The sequence below is a fragment of the Suncus etruscus genome, chromosome 14 (genome assembly GCF_024139225.1).
Source record: "Suncus etruscus isolate mSunEtr1 chromosome 14, mSunEtr1.pri.cur, whole genome shotgun sequence".
In the NCBI taxonomy this organism is placed as follows: Eukaryota; Metazoa; Chordata; class Mammalia; order Eulipotyphla; family Soricidae; genus Suncus; species Suncus etruscus.
The window spans coordinates 48,971,359-48,988,811 of NC_064861.1; positions in this window are offsets into that span (position 1 = coordinate 48,971,359).

Consider the following 17,453-nt stretch of genomic DNA (forward strand, 5'->3'; position numbering starts at 1 on the left):
AAGTGGTAGCACAGTGGTAAGGGTTTGCCTTGCATGTGGCTAACCCAGGACAAATGTGGGTTCAATCCCCAGCATCTCATAAGGTCCCTTGAGCCAGGTGTGATTTCTGAGCACAGCTATGAGTAACCCCTGAGCACTATCCCTGGGCCACACTCCTGTGCATTCCAAGTATGTATATATTTACATATCATATATTTAACATATATTAAATAGTTTACATATATAATATATTATATAGTTAATATAATAATATATTAGCTACTAATTAAATATATATGTGTATATATATTTGCTCTTTGCACAAGACCTCTGAGTACACAGATCAGAACATCTCCTTCATCTTACAACACTTACTTCTCTTCAGTCCTCATGTTCATTATCACATTTTTGTTTTTCTTTGGGATTCTGGGCCACTCCTAGAAGTGCTCAGAAGTAATGCTTAGTGGTTTTAGGGGAACCATATGTGGTGCCAAAGATTCAAACCTTGGTCAGCAGGACACAAGGTAATCACCTTAACCCCTGCACTATCTCTCCAGTCCTATTATCACTTTTTTGTTGTTGTTGTTTTGTTTTGGAGCCTCACCCAGAAATGCTCAGGAGCTATTCTTGGCTCTGCACTCAGGAATTACTCCTGGAGGAGCTTGAAGGACCACATGGGATGCTAGGAATCAAATATGTGTGCAAGAAAGAGTCCTACCTGATATACTACCTCTCCAGCCTCCCATTATCACTTCTTTAGGGAAGACTTCTTTGTCCTCTCTTATCCCTCTCACTAAACCAATTACCACATATTGCTGACAATTTTATTTTGTGAACTTATGCCTGAGGGCAGGGACCAGCTCTGCTTTTGTTCACCACAGGACTACTACTCAGCTACTCAATAAATATTTGCTGAATGATGAAATGAAATTAAAGAGTAAATTAAAAAATGAAAGAGAAATTATTTTCCAGAAAGGTAATTCCATGTATGTTCTCAGTGGTAATAATGAAAGCAAATGTAAAGCAGCTTCCTCATATTAAGCCTTTTTTAAATTTTTATTTTATTTTATTTTATTGAAATCATTGTGCTTTACAAAGTTCTTTATAGTTGGGTGTCAGACATACAATGAATGAATGAATTAGGGCCAATCCCACCACCAGTGTCTCCTCTCTCCACCAAAATTCCCAGAGTACATCCCATACCACCCTCCTGTACCCCACTCACCGGTATAACAGGCCCATTTTAAGTTTAGATTGTTCAAGTTTGGGTCTCTTGATTGTACTGTTGTTGCCTTTAAGTTCTTTAAGTGCATTTAGTTCTGACCTTTTTTTTTTTAACACCACCAATTGCATTTCCTTTGGGAAAAAAATTAATTTCCTAATGTTTTAACACTGAACATGTTAAACTTGAGCTACTTGGTTATAACAAATGGAATTTGACTTTTAGAAAGATGTGAAGGCTATATTTGGGAGTGCAAGGGCAAGTCAAGAGATCCAAACTAACAATCTAAACAAAATGGGTCTGAATAAATGTACTATTCATAGAGCTAAATATGGTTATATATATATATATATATAATTATATACATATTTGCTACCTATCTATCTCAACAGTTTTGAATATATTTTCTATTTTAAGTAAGTAGCTTCTCTTAAGGAAATTTCCTCTAGCCTAAGAGAATGATCTGAAAGTACACCCGAGTGAGTCTATAGAAGAACAATGATTGCAATGTTTCCTTTAATAATAACCACAAAATGAAAACAACAAGCAGGTTTAAAAACATCTAAAGACACTAAGACTAAGACATGTTAAAGACATCTAAGAAGATCTAAAGACATATAGATTATAGAATATGTTGCAGGCATCGATACACCAGAATGCTGAATAATGAGAAACACTTGGTACATAGTTGAAGGAAGAAACCGGATCAAAGTGTAAGAGAAGGACAATAAAATGATCAATATTTTTTTCTGGATAATAAGCTTATTGATGATTTTTATCTTTTGTGTCTTGTCTGTCTAGTATGTTATGATTTTCTGCCCAGAAAAAGGTAGTTTTGTTTATTATGATATTGTTTGCTTAAAATTTATTAACAAATACATTATCATTGTAAACTCTTTAAGGAATTCCCCCATTCTCTTTCTGAGGAAGATATGGAAGTTACCCCCTTCCAGAGGTTTAGCACTCTTTCCTTATATGAATAGTCAAGGAGACTATTTCCACAATCAGAAAATAAAACTAGCAAAAAATAATCTTTCCTCCAAAGCATTAGTGGGTTCAAATGAAGGCTGATTGAGGTAGAGTTTTGACAAACTATCCAAAAAGAAATCTTTACCTTGATTTTAAAGTGAAATCATTCATCTTAATTTTCAAATAAACAGGGGAAAAAAAGTATGGAAACTATTTTAATTTGGGGTGGTGGGCAAGACACCTTACTGAACAACTCAAATTCAGAGCAAACTGTCTTCTGACTCTTCCTGTGTATTAGGAGAGAATAAACAAGGTTTGTGGGTGCTCTTCCTTCACATTTTCAAATAAGTCCTTTTAGAAATGATCCCAGAAAGAAGACAGAAGCACAGTGTTTGGGGGATTGTTTGGCCCATGGTCCAGTGCTAGGGGCTGGCAGGCAGATGAGGGCCAGGAAAAGCAGCTTCGCTAATCCCATTCTCCTTTATGACTAGCTCGAGAAATGACCTCTAGCGAGATCTGGCCCTTGTTCTATCCAGCAACTAGATTTTTCTTACAGAAAATAAATTAAAAAGGTGTGACCTTGCTGAAGGCTGGCCGAGAAAATGAGGTACATCTTGTCACAGGGAGAGGAGCCTATTTGTTCAATTTGAAAGGCTGCCGCTTTGCTCCGATTAGAAGTGAAGATAAAGGTTGAGGATGAAAGGAGGAGAAACATTTCTAAGCAAGGAAATTAAAGAGCTACATTGGGGACCCTTTCAGTACGACAGTGGGCTTTTTGTGTGGGGGCCTTATCAGACCCCATCAGCCACACCTTGTCCCTGTGCCCCAAGCTTCCTAGCAGCACACAAAGACTGCTGCCATGTCAGAAGGAACTCGATGAGAAGCCCCCATGCTGATAGTCATCAGCAGCCCCCCATTGCCCTACCCCCACATATACATAGCAGGTCGCAGCGGCCTGAAACTGACCCACCCAAATTTCATTCACTGTGCAAAAAAGACTCCAAAGTCATTTCATTATTTCTATCAAGGGGATCTGTTCCAGAAACTTCTGCCTTCTTACCAATAAATATATCAGAGCTTGGAGAATTTCTCGTTCACATCTAAGGGCATAAAATGGAAATACCTTTTTGTTCATCAAAGTTTCAAACTAACAAAAATTTCTGCCCGAAGTCCCTGAAGCGAAGAACCTTAGTTCAATTTTTGTCTTTGTTTTTATAGGCATCGTTTTTTTTTTTTTGTTTTGTTTTTTTTTTTTTTAATAATTACTTTATTTAAGCACCGTGGCTACAGACTTGTTCATGATTGAGTTTCAGTCATACAATGTACAATACCCTTCACCAGTGCATGTTTCCACCATTTTCCCTCCCCTTCCTCCCTACTGCCTCTGGGCAAAGATTTACTTTCCTCTGTTTCTATCTCTCTGTCCCTCTGTCTCTCTTCCTTTCTTCCCCCATTTTGAAACTATGGTTTGCACTATTGTTAAAGGAGGAGTATTATGCATATCTTTGATGCGTTTAAATGTTTTTCACTTTAAAAATAATAGCTTATATGGGAAGAAAAGAAGCAAGATTTAAAACAAAAACTGCTGGGCTTTGGGGATACTGTAAATTTATAGCCATCATGTGTTTCCTGGTTTTCTGGACCTACTGAGGTTCCAAATCTTAGGAAGGATAACACTTTGTACTTGACTTGTATGAGGCCAGCTCAGTGGTCCTGTTTCCTAGGTCTGTAACCCCCATCATCCTTGCTCAGACATAGCTCTCTCTCTTTTCTGCCTTTACATTTTTTGCTCAAATGGCTAATGCTGTTGTATTCTTTTTTTTACTGATTCTTTTTTTTTTTTTTTTTTTTTTTGGTTTTTGGTTTTTGGGCCACACCCGTTTGATGCTCAGGGGTTACTCCTGGCTATGCACTCAGAAATCGCCCCTGGCTTGAGGGGACCATATGGAACCCTGGGGATCGAACCACTGTCCATCCTACTCTAGCACTTGCAAGGCAGACACCTTACCTCTAGCGCCACCTTCCCGGACCCTTTCACTGATTCTTTCTTGCTAGCCCCAGCCATGCACCTTTGTTTGCCATCTCTTCTGAAAGTATGCTAGTTTGCTAAGGTGGCCACAATAAAGAACTTCTGGATGGAGTAAATCATAGAAGGTGGTATTTTTGCCATCCTGGAGGCTGCAAGTATGAAACCATGGTGTCAGCAGGGTTGATATCTTCAGAGGTTTCTCTCCTTGACTCCTTGATGGTCATCTTCTTGTCTCTCCACATGACCTTTCTATATGCACCTGTGTCCTAATCATCTCTTCTATGTTTTTTTTTGGGGGGGTGGCACACCTGGTGGTGCTCAGAGGTTACTTCTGGCTATGTTCTCAGAAATTGCTCCTGGCTTGGGGGGCCATATGGGTTGCCAGGGGTTCGAACTGCAGTCTGTCCTAGGTTAGCACATGCATGTCAAATGCCTTACTGCTTGTACCACCACTCTGCCCCCCCTAATTGTCTTTTCTTGAAGGATATTGCCACACCACTATCATCGCAACACTCAGTACAATAGCTGAAAGTGGAATCAACATAGATGTCCAACAATAGATGAGTGGATCATGAAATGTGGTACATATATAATGGATTACTACATAGTTCTAAGGAAAAATGCAATTTGCTGCAATATGGATAAAACTGAAAGATAGCATGTTAAATTAAGTAAGCTGGAAGAAGATAAATACAGGATATTATTTATATGTGGTATTTAGAATAATTGCATGAGGGAATGCAATAGTTTAAATGGGAGTTTCCTTATAACACTCTGAGTCCCAGAGTATAGTGAGAAGGAAAATAATAAGATGAAGGGGGGGGGGGAGAAAGACCGATGTGAAATGAGGGAGAAGAGTCAAGGGGATTTGTGTACTTTGGTTGTGTTAAGGAATAATGGAACTAAATATCCAAAAATGGAGTTAACAAACACTGAAATGATAAGACCCAAACTTTAACAACCAAACTTAAAAAAAGTTGCCTGTTATGATGGTAGACTGGAGGGGTTGGGGAGAGAGGTATAGGAATGGACTCTGGTAACATTGATGGAGGGAGGTTGACATGCACAGTGGGATTGGTGCTGAAACATGCTATGACTAAAACTTAACTATGATTAATTTTGTAAATCACAGTGCTTTAAATAAAACTGGTTTTAGAGTGGATATTGTCATTTAGGGCCAGGGTCCACTTGAATGACTTTCTTTTAACATAGTTCTCTCTCCTCCACTTCCCTCTCCTTTAACAGGGGCAACCGGAGCTACTTCCAGTAGCTCTAAGGGTAGAATCAGGTATCAAACCCAGGACCCCACATATGCTAGATATGTGCTCTAATTACTTTAGCTATCTCGTCAAAGACTATTTCCAAATAGAGTTTGATACAGAGATGCAGGGATTAGGACTTCAGTATGTGAATTGAGGAACAAAACACAGTCTGTAAACAGAAAAAATTCTTCATGTTGTGGAGGAAGGTATTCAGTCTGTTGTGAGATCCAAAAATGGACTGCTCTGTCCTTTAATATAGGCTTGGAATGCATAAATACCTGACCTATCAAATCTCACCTGGGCTTATATGGTGCTTGCAAAAGTCAGTCAAAGATGCTGGCCAGTAAAGGCCATTTTCTCAGGAGTCACCGTGAGCTAAGTGGCAGGGTGAGATCCAAAAGTGCAACCTGGAAGAGTCTCCTACCCAGTGAGTGCTTTGAGAAGCCTTTTCACAGTAGGTCATTCACCAGGAAGAGCTCCCTGCTGGGCATCCTGCTCTCAGCATAGCTCTGATTCTCCAAGAAAGTTCCATCATGGCTTTTTGGGCCAATACCCCATTTCCAATCAATTATTTTCCTTCTAAGTTAACCACCTCTTTTCCATTGCTTGCCAATAAGAATACCAGCCTGTTCCCTTTTATTTCTTAGGCAAAACTTCACCAAGGGTATATTATAATGGTTTCTCTAGAGCATTAATTTAGAAAGCATCTCTCGTTCTCTTCAACTTCACAAAACACCATCATTTTATTTGGACAATGATATACTTGGCCCTTTATGTGGTATTTTTTTTGTGGGGCTGATAAAAGATGCTAAATTTTATTTTTACTTTATTTATTTATTTTGCGGTAGAAAAACCACACCCTGCAAGGCTTTGAGCTCATGGATACTCCAATATTTGGGAGATCATATACAGTACCAGGGATTGGACCAATGTTAGCCACATGCGAGGAAAATGCCTTAACCCCTGTAATATTTCTTTGGCCTCAACATATGATACTTTTAGAACAACATAATTAAGAAAATATGGTATAATAAAAGAAGTTCAGGTGTAAGAAGAGTTCAATAGGAGATACAGGTAGCTTATGATGTTGGCTAAGAAGGAAGAATGTCAAGGATGCTGTAGAAAGGAACTATTGAGGATCCATCCTTAAAACTCACTAGGAATCACTACGTGAGAATTGGTCAGCAGACACACAGGGGCATGAAGTTTGGGGTTGATTGAAGTAGATAACATAGTGTTCAGGCTTAAGGATTCAGGCTGAGGAAGGTCTAGGGCCCAAAGAAGAATGGTGAGAGCATTTTCTCAAGGAATTGAGAGCATTAGAGATAAAGATGCACAGAGGAAAGAGGTGACATGAAAGTTAAGGACTGTATTTCAACATGAATGGCTACTTCTCACACCAGAAGCCAGTGGTCTCATTGCAACAGTGCCCAACTCATACATTCATTTCCAGTCACCATAAATACTTTTGAGTGCAGAGAAAAATGAACCTGAAATTTATTCACAACTATTCTCACAGAGCCCAGTGTCGCTTCTCATGCTTTGTAAGGCCTCCAAGAAGACTTGGCTCATTGGAATTAGTATTAAGGTTCTGTAATCAGAATGTGAAATAAAGTCCCTTCAGTTAACCAGTGAGCACTTAGTTTTTTGTTTTATTTTTAATGCTGAGCATGTAAACATTGAATTATTTGAGAATTATTGATAACAGGATTAAATGGCATAGTTCTGGTCATAGATGTGGCCAGGATATGTCTGGCCTTAGAAACAAGACTGTGTATTCTAGACCTGGTTGTATATTAGGGGTATGTGTCTGACATTTGTCTGCCCAAAGGAATCATTTCTATGGGTCATATTTTATCGACTGCAGTATTTTTGGAAGAATGCAGTACACATTCCATTGGAGCTTTGGTGATAATGTCCAAACAGCCAAGTGCAGCATCTTATTACTGCATTAAAACAATGTAGGAATTGGAAGAAAAGTTGGGTCATGAGCAAGAACAGAGAATCACCAAATTCTGTGGCAAGACCCTTAAGCACGGGAAATTGATGCCCTTTTTCTGGTCTCAAAACCCTTCTTCCACTTCTTTTCTCAAACATTAACAAAGTCTGATGTGTGTTATAATGAGGAACTTCTAAACTCATAATGTTCATAATGGCTTAGAGCTGAAGACCTTTGAAGCTTACAGGGCAACAATGAATTCTGGTGATGACATCCATAGAATGAAAACTGCCTGTTATAAGAGGACTTAGAGGAAACAACCCAAAGTGCCTGGCAACCCCAAGTAACACTCAATACAGATCATTCACTCCTCATCAGCAGCATTTCCAGAAAGAGCAGGAAGATCATCGTGTTTTTCCTATGCTTGGAATGGGTTCTGGCATTGTGTCTATCTCTAAGACTATTACACAAACATTTCAACAGCCAATATTTCTAACTCTGAGGCCACTAGAACATCTTTGCATATCCCCCCCCCCAAGTATTCTCACTACATAAATGTAATGCACCATATGGTGTATTCAACAAAATAATTTGTCTGTCAAATGAAGCCTCAATGTCTTCATATCAACAAAATAAGTCCTGGCCTTAACCTTACCATGTCTGTGTTATTTAGCATTCTAAGAAAATTAGATATCTGGCTACCCTCAAGAACAAGAAAGAAATGCTACCAATCACCATGAAAACTATCAAAATGCTCTTTCTTTACAACATCTGGTAACAAAAGGGAGAATTATAGTATGCTCACAATATTACTAAACATGGCCAAGAATAAGAATATAGTATCCAATTCTATTGTCAGCTCTGTGAATATTTCTATTTAACCTAAAATGATTAAAGTCCTTCAGTCACACCTTCTAGAAAATAAAGATTCAAGGAGTAAGACACTTGATAAACATTCCACTTAATAACAATGAGTGTAGTGTGACAATGTCCTGGTTTGCTTACTATGTGTGTGTATATTATAGATATATAATATATGTATTTTACTTGAAATTAAATAATGTACTCTATTACTTTTTCTCTAATTACAATAAAAATAACTACTACCATTTTAGTGTGTAATAAATATTTAACTATCTTCAGAAATGGTCTACACTTCATATTCTTAATATTTATCTACAATGATCCTATGAGCTCTGTCATGTTTCCCTAGTCTTACAAATGAAAAGAAGTACATGTGTAAAAATTGGCTCCCAACTCTGTACTTTGGAGGAGAGATAAACATTTAGACTCAGAGCTTGAGATCCTTTCCTATGCTTTAAACTATAAACACATACATTGCCACCTGTTAGAGGTAGATAATAGCATGATTATATTAAGTTTGTGTTCCATCCAAATGTATTTCCACTTGTCTTGGGCAATGGAAGCAAGAAGAATTCTGAAAAGTTGAAAGCTGTGTTATTTCTGTTTTGCCTACATTTCCTCTCCCATCTCCTAATACTATATTTCTTCCCTCATGCTAGAAATGTTGAGTAAATAATGAGTAAAAGTTTTGTGTTAGGATTTATGTGTAATATGCATGTTACCAATTTGGCTTCCATAATGGACCATAAGTTTAGTTTATCTAATGTATTTGTTTCATTTGAAGAAATAAGAAGAAACTGGACTATCAAGTTGATCACCCATCCAAAGGGGAAACTAAATGATTCTTAGAGCTGATACCCAGGCCTGAGCAGGAGCAACTGAAAAAGCAACCACAGATTATAACTTTGATCAAAGTAAGTGGCAGAAACGATGATGTACAAGTTCAAAATTATGGGACACACTCTGTGTGTGAGACTGAAATGGGAAGAGATCTAAAGTGGTTTTCATGCAGAAATAGGCTTTCTCCTGGTAGAGACTGTGGCTATATCTCTGCCTCAGCAGGATGTGAGGTTCAGCCAGAGTTGAAACATTGTAGTTCTGAGTAGAATTTGAAGTACCACATCTCACTGCTCAATGGTACTGGCCCTTAGTTCCTGTTCCCCCACTTTCCTAGTTTCTCCTGAAAGTGAACATTCTGCATCATTGACTCAGAGCACCTAAGGGGAGCTTCCTTAGTCTCCATTTCTGTCCTGGGGACGACCTGAATTTTGCCCAAATGAAAGCTTTCTGACTACATGGTGACATGCTGTCAATAGTGAGGTTTCCATGTGACTTATTGAGAACTAGTTAGAAACCACTACAGTAAGCAAAGAGGGTATATCCTGTTGTGCCAGTCCAAGGCCTCTTGAACCTTTACATTTCTCTGAGTTTCTCCTTTCCTGTTTCCTTATATCTCATCCCTACAGAAGTGAAAATTTGCTATTAGATTAGAGTTGAATTTTTTTCTACTGAGTTTTTGGATACCACCACCTAAACTGAGAAATTCAAACTTATATCTCAAACTAAGAGTCTCTTGTTCTTTATCTTTAAACATGTCCAACCTTCTAAAACAAATCTGGGATCTGAGGAATGAGTAGGTTAGAAACTTGATGAACCCTGGTGGAGCAGTCACCAAGCTGGTAGTGACCAAGCAGGCCTAGACTAGAAGCCTGGAAGCCTAGAAGGAAGAGATGGTGGGGTGCAAGTAAAACATTATCCTGGACCTCACTTTTCCCTTGAAGGGTCAGTGGTGGATGAGCTTGGGTATAAACAATCTGGATAGTATCTACAACATGCCTGCAGGAAGCAGGGTACTCCATGTGCCTGAGTCTTCCAGCCTCATGTGCTATAAAATGGTTCAGAATGACCAACTGATCATTAAAGGTTCACTGGACTGTGCCATGGTGTACCAAACCATGTATGTACCTAGGCTTGGCCTATTTTCCCCCCTCTACGGTGGCAGTGGAATAGACAGTGATCCTTCCAAAGTTGGTACTCTTCCTGTATATGATTGGACTCACAATCACTTACATACTGTTAAAATAGGGACAAAATTCATTCCCCTCAATGGCAGTCAGTGACTTAACCACCATTGCCCACACACATAGGGAGAAATTCCCAGAGCAATAGATTTCTTAGCTTTGATCTAAAGGCTGATCAAAAGCTGCTAAGCTCTGTTTTCTGTCTTTAATATTTCCTGTTGAAATCATGTTGTAGCTATCAAAACTCTTGCAGAGAAATATGGGCACAAAAAAAGAAGAAAAAGTGAGAGCTAGAGCAAGAGAGAGAGAGAGTGAGACATTCTTTTTCTATGGAAGCCTACTCTGACAACAACCCATTCTTAGAATGAAAAGTAGACCCTTAAAAATATGTGGTTGTGGGGCCGGAGAGATAGCATGGAGGTAAGGCGTTTGCCTTTCATGCAGGAGGTCATCGGTTCGAATCCCGGCGCCCCATATGGTCCCCTGTGCCTGCCAGGAGCAATTTCTGAGCCTGGAGCCAGGAATAACCCCTGAGCACTGCCAGGTGTGACCCAAAAAAAAAAAAAAAAAAAAAAAAAAAAAAAAAAATATGTGGTTGTCTTTTTACAGTTACAGTTGCATATTAATTACTTAATTAAAATTTTGCATGAAGGAGAGCTTCAGTCTGCTAGAAAGAAGTCTTTGCAATATTTTTCTTCAGGCTTCTTTCTTAAGCTTTCTTTTCAAACCCAATTTTGTAGATTCTAATTGCAAATTCTCGTTCAAGTTCCTAAAATACTCTCTTATAATTATTCACCCAAACAAATACAGTGATTCCACAAAGCCCAAACATGCTGTCGCATTAATTCTCACAACTAAATACGTTCCTTTTTCTTGGACTCTAAGCAAAATAGGACCATAAGCAAAGTGTTTGATAAAATGACCAGGTGGAATTCCCTTCAATTAAGACGTAAATATTTTTCCAGAGGGCTAAGCTCACTGAAAAATAATAATACTTCACTCGAAACCATCTTTACATGTCTTTGGCAAAACCACCTGTCCTAAAACTGTTAACACTAAATATTTTGGAGGCATCTATACTTCAAAGACATCCCTGAAAACGTCAAGCATTGTTAAAATGTTGAAGTAATCTTTGGTTAAATGCATCTGTGACAACTGTCGGGACTTGATTTGTTTTAGCTGAATACATCTCTGATATTGCTTGGAATCTGTAAATTGGTCATTTGCCAAAAGATGAGAATTGGGCTGAAGTCAAAAGAATTACATGCATCAAAGAAATGGAAAAAAGGGGGGGGGGGAGATTTTGGGTATTTTAAAAATGCAATTTATCTTCTGAATTGGAAGCTTCAAAAGAACATTCTTAGCAATGGATAGCATTCTCAGTAAAACCATAAAGTATACAGTAGGAGACATTCTGGCTCTTAGCCATATGCATACATATTGAGTTATACCTCCAGTTCCTCAAAAGGGAAAAAAGACATCTTTTGAAGCACCTTGGCTTAGCAGTGATTAAGTAATCCATAACTGAGGTATTTGTTTAGGAACATCTAGTTAGTTGATTACCAAAAACTTGGGAAGCCGGAGAAATAGCACAGTGGCAAGGCCTTTACCTTGCATGCAGACGATCCAGGACAGATGGTGGTTCGAATCCCAGCATCCAATTTGGTCCCCCGTGCCTGCCAGGAGCGATTTCTGAGCACAGAGCCAGGAGTTAGCCCTGAGCACAGCCGGGTGTGACTCAAAAACAAACAAACACACAAACAAAAAGAACTTAAGAGTTCATGGAAGTTGAGAAGAAATATTAGAAGTACTAAAACACTCATAACTATCTGGTCAAACAATGTTCTTTATTCCCCTGCTACTGCCATTGTTGAGACCCAAAAAAATCAAAGCTAAGAGACCTAGGGACATTCACAGTTGCTTAACAGAAGTACTTACTATCATGAACATAAGGTAGTTTTGGAGCTGAAGGGTGGTTGTGGGAAAACATGAAATATATCATGATAGGATAAAAGCAGACATTAATGTTAAAAAGTATAGTAAGAGTAATAAATAAGAGAATCTAATATCAATGGGCGATTACCATGTCAGACATTGTGCCAGGCACTTTGTCTCATCTCTTGTGCTCCCAATAGTGCTTTGTACACAGGGACTACCATTACCTCTATAGAAGTAAGCATTTCTAAGCTACCTATCCAGAGAAGGCAGATAGCAGAGATCATAGTCAAAAGTCAGAGTCAATTATGACTTAAAAACATTGATTCTTAATGACATATTGATTGACCTCTATTCTCAATATTAATAATTATTCCGCTAGTTTCTTTTCCATGAATTTGAGAACCCCTGGATACATCATAGCTATTCCAGAGCTTGAGAAATCTATGATGATAATAATTTCAAGGATCCAGACTAGCTGAACATACCTAAGTTATGAGTCTGGACAGAGGGCATTATAGGGACTAAACATTTAAAGACCATAGTATGGAATAAATAAGGGACCATGGTGAGGGATTTTCCTAAGATTCACTCTATTATTGTCCCACTTTCTCCACAAGGACATTCATACCTGTCTTAGTGTGTATTCTAAAATTTTACTAGACATAAATTATTTCATTTTTTTCATGTCTCTGGGTATTTCTTTTCTTTTCTTTCTTTCTTTTCTTTCTTTTTGTTTTTGTTTTTGCTTTGGGGCCACACCCGGAGGTGCTCAGGGGTTACTCCTGGCTGTCTGCTCAGAAATAGCTCCTGGCAGGCACGGGGGACCATATGGGACACCGGGATTGGAACCAACCACCTTTGGTCCTGGATGGGCTGCTTGCAAGGCAAATGCCGTGTGCTATCTCTCCGGGCCCTTTCTTTCTTTTCTTTTCATTTTTTTTGCAGCCATAAAACTATTTCAGGTTTTGACACAGTCTGAGATTTTTGGGGTGAATCTAGAGTTGTTCATATTCTTGGACTTCAATATGTTTTTATTAAACACTAGATCTGAGCTTTCCCCCATACTATATATCCTATGTTTCACCTACAAAACAATATTGAACTGGAAGGGGATTTATTAATTTATTTTTCTCTTCATAATAAGACATTTTTGTGCAAAGTGTTAGAAATCCTTGCCAAATTGGCAGAAGCAGAAAGGCAGCTATTCTGTCTGAGGAGGTCTAGTTTTTTATTATGCTGAATCTATGTCTCCAAATGGAGGAAAAGGACATTAGTCTTCCTCATTTTTTGTTTCATCTGTTTGGTGATATTCTAACATAAAACTTGTCCCTGTGGAGACAAGGGGACCACAGTTCAGGTTGATATCATTCTTGTTGCTGCCAATTCCAGACAAAATGGAAGCTTCTTTTTTTTTTTTTTTTTCAGCTTTCCCATCAAAATCTCCAGTGTAGGTCTCCCATGATTCACTTCCTTGTGACGTCACCATTTAACCAATCATAAGAGCCAGAAAAGTGGATTTGCTGGTTAGTCATGCCTGGGACACATGCTCACTTTTATACTTTTGAAGATGTGGGTCATGTTTAATCACAAGAATTAAGAGGAGATGGGTTTTTAAGAGGAAAGACAAGACCAAGTATCAATAGCAAGAAACCAATGACAAAAAAAAAAAAAAAAAAAAAGAAATTATCTTCTACCTACTTATTCGACACTACAATTTAGGACAGTAGAAACCAGAGATAGTGTCCAGGTCAAATATATGACACTGAAATATCAGAGGTGGGTGAGTTGGGAAGCTCTCAAAGTTCTCAAGTTTTAGTTGAAGCTTTAGTTTCAATGGAAACTAAATAAACTAAAGTAAATCTTAGTTAGAAGTGCAAATTCCTGTGATCAGAAAGTTAATACTGCTTGCAGAGTGCTTATCTTGCATACAGATGATCTAGATCCAAACCTTGATATTCCAGGTTAAACCCCCCACCCCCACCCGCAAACCTGCCAGAAGTGATCCTTAAGTGCAGAGTCAGAAGTCAGCCCTGAGAAACACTGGTGTGGGCCAGAAAACATCCTCCCCCTTAAAAATTAAATCCAGTTCTCCTCACCTATAAATTCTAATTTGATAGAAGTGAGGCATGGGAACGTTTACTTTTTCTTTTTCTTTCTTCTCTTTCTTTCTTTCTTTTCTTTCTTTCTTTCTTTCTTTCTTTCTTTCTTTCTTTCTTTCTTTATTCTTTCTTTCTTTCTTTCTTTCTTTCTTTCTTTTTCTTTTCTTTCTTTATTTCTTTCTTTCTTTCTTCTTTCTTTCTTCTTTCTTTCTTTCTTTCTTTCTTTCTTTCTCTCTCTCTTTCTTTCTTTCTTTCTTTCTTTCTTTCTTTCTTTCTTTCTTTCTTTCTTTCTTTCTTTCTTTCTTTTTTTTTTTTTTTTTTGTCAAAGCATTCTTAAATCATTGTGATGTGGGTGGGGACCTGTGAACTTGTTTCAAGAGGTATTGGTTTAGATCCTAAGGAAGTGAGACCAATTATTGAGTAGTAAATGAGTTTCACTAAATCCCAAATAATAGCCAGAGGGAGTCTTGAAGATAAACAGAACAAACCTTGACAATTTCTCTGTATTAATTTCTTTCAGTCACCGCGATTCTTACTGCCACCTGGGCAGTGCTTGGTGCATAATAAATGCTCTGGGAGAGGGGGCTCCTTCACTAGGTAATGTGCTGAGAGCTAGTGTGTTAAAGACATATGGGACTTTTGAATGAATTTTGAATGCCAGATCAGAATGCAATCACTTATTTTCAATAAATGCAATCATTGGGAATATCACATTTTAATGAAATATGTGGAATTTTAACATCTTTTTAAAAAGAGAAGGGAAAAAGAAAACAACCACAGTAGGGAAATAATTGCATTTAAAGAGCAGAAAAGTAAAAAATAATGTATTGTGAGACTTTAGTTCTCTACCTTTTCTTTCTCCTTATTCCTCCCTCCCCCCACATCACTTCTCCTTTCCTTTTTCCTTTCCTTTTTCTTCTCCTCTTGTCTCCTTTATCTTCTCATCTCCTTTTTCCTTTCCTTTTTCTCCTCTTCTCTCCTCCCCTCTTTTCTCCTCCCCTCCCTACCCCTCCCCTTGTTTCTTCTCTTTTCCCCTCTCTTCCCCCCCTCTCCCCTTCTCTTCCCTCCTCTCCTATCCTTCCTTCCCCTCTCCTCTCCCCTCCCTTCTTCTCTCTTCCCCTCTCCTCTGCTCTCCCCTCTTCTCCTTTCCCCTCTCCTCTTCCCTCCCCTCTTCTCCCTTCCCCTCTCCTCTCCTCTCCCCTCTTCTCCTTTCCCCTCTCCTCTCCCCTCCCCTCTTCTCCCTTCCGGTCTCCTCCTCTCCTTTCCCCTCCTCTCCCCTCCTTTCTTTTCCCCTCTCCTTTCTTTCTCCTCTCCTTTCTTTTCCTTTCCATTTTTTATTGTCTTATTAAATGCACCATTCTTAAATATCCAAACAGAGAATTACTGGGAGGCACAAATCCTGTTAAAGTGCTCCGCATCAGGCTGATAGGGAAGGAATCTCAAGGAGAACCCAGCCCAGCGGGTCTTCCAAGAGCTACTCCTTGAAACTTGAAACTTTCTGAGGGCTATCACTTCAAGGCACACAGCCCTAAGAGGATTAAGGTAAGTATCCCTCCTAAAAGCCTGAAAAAACAAAGATTAGGTTTTAGCATCACAAAGAAACATATATTTATATAAGTTCTGAAGGAGAGGAAATATGTTAAGACTTTTGGAGTGCGGGTGGAGGTGAGGGAGAAATTCTGGAGAGAAAAGACAAATCATCCCTGAGCAAGGAGAGGACATTCCTCCAGGCTTAGCCACTGTTTACAAAGAAATAGATAGAAATCGAGATTTACATAAAAGGCACAAAGACTTTTGCTGTGTGAAACCTTATGAAATGTAACTTATGAAGGAGTCTTTGTAATTGGGATCCAACAGCTCCCCCTACTATGTAAGATGGAGCCAAAGATGATTAGAATAATTAAAAGCTAAATCAATACTGCAAAAAGAACTTGCTCATCTTGAAGAAAAAAATAGACTTCTTTTAATAACTTCCTAAATTGCCTTACTGATATTCATAAATTACCAACTCCCCACGAGCCTCTGTCTCCAAGAAATTAGACTAAATATGTAATTGAAAACAAATAGCTGAAACCTGCAATCCTAGCAGAAAATGTAAAAAAAAACAAAAACAAAAACAAAAACAAAAATCGACAAATCACAGAAAAATGGACCTACCGTATTTTCCGTCGTATAAGACATATAAGTCGTATAAGACGACTTTTGAAACAAAAAAAAGAATCAACCGAAAATCGGGGGTCGTCTTATACGCCGAGTATATCCCGAAAAATGTTTCAATATGCCACTAAACGAAAATTGTCTGAATATTGCCATAAAATGAATTTTCCAACTCGATCCTGTACCAATCACTGCCAGGCTGCTCGGACCACCTCTCTAACTCGGCCAATCCAAGCAAGCTTTTGATGCATGTAAATTAGACAATGTTCTGGATCCGAATCTACACTGTCAAAAGCCTGCTCAAATGGGCCAGAGTCAGAGAGGAAGTTTATTACAGTATAATCTTTGAGCCTTTGCTTGTTGTGATTGGCTCACTGTGGTACATACAGTTGCAGCACAGGAATGTTCTGTCTGATACAGCGAATATAGGCCTAAACCTATGTTTTAGCTGCAAAATTAGGGGTCATCTTATATGCCCAGTCGTTTTATACGCCGGCAAATACGGTATATGCAAAAACTGTGTTTTCTTATTGCCTTACACATATTTCCCTTTAAACATAGTCACTGTTACTTCATCCAAAAATTTCACTGGAAAAGAGAGTTTCTTCCACTCTCTTATTTTTAGACATTAAATTTATAATTGAATGGATGTCTTTTTTCCACCAAGGAAAGTAGATACAGATTACACCTATAAAAATAAAGAAAGAAAGAAAATTTTTGTTCTCCTGAGAAATAACTTTCCACCAGAAGCTTATTTTGGTGGCATTGGTGAGGAAGTTGAACCTATAGGTTGGTCTTCAAAATGGCCCTTGGTGGGCACCCCATCCTCTTGTGCTTTGGAGAATGGCACATGCTGACAAGCGAGAACTCTCTTGATTGCTCTTGTGGCCAGTCAGATACACTTCCAATCCCTAAAATCTCCAGACCTTAAAGAAAATGAATCTCAATACCTTTATTAAATTAAATAGATCACG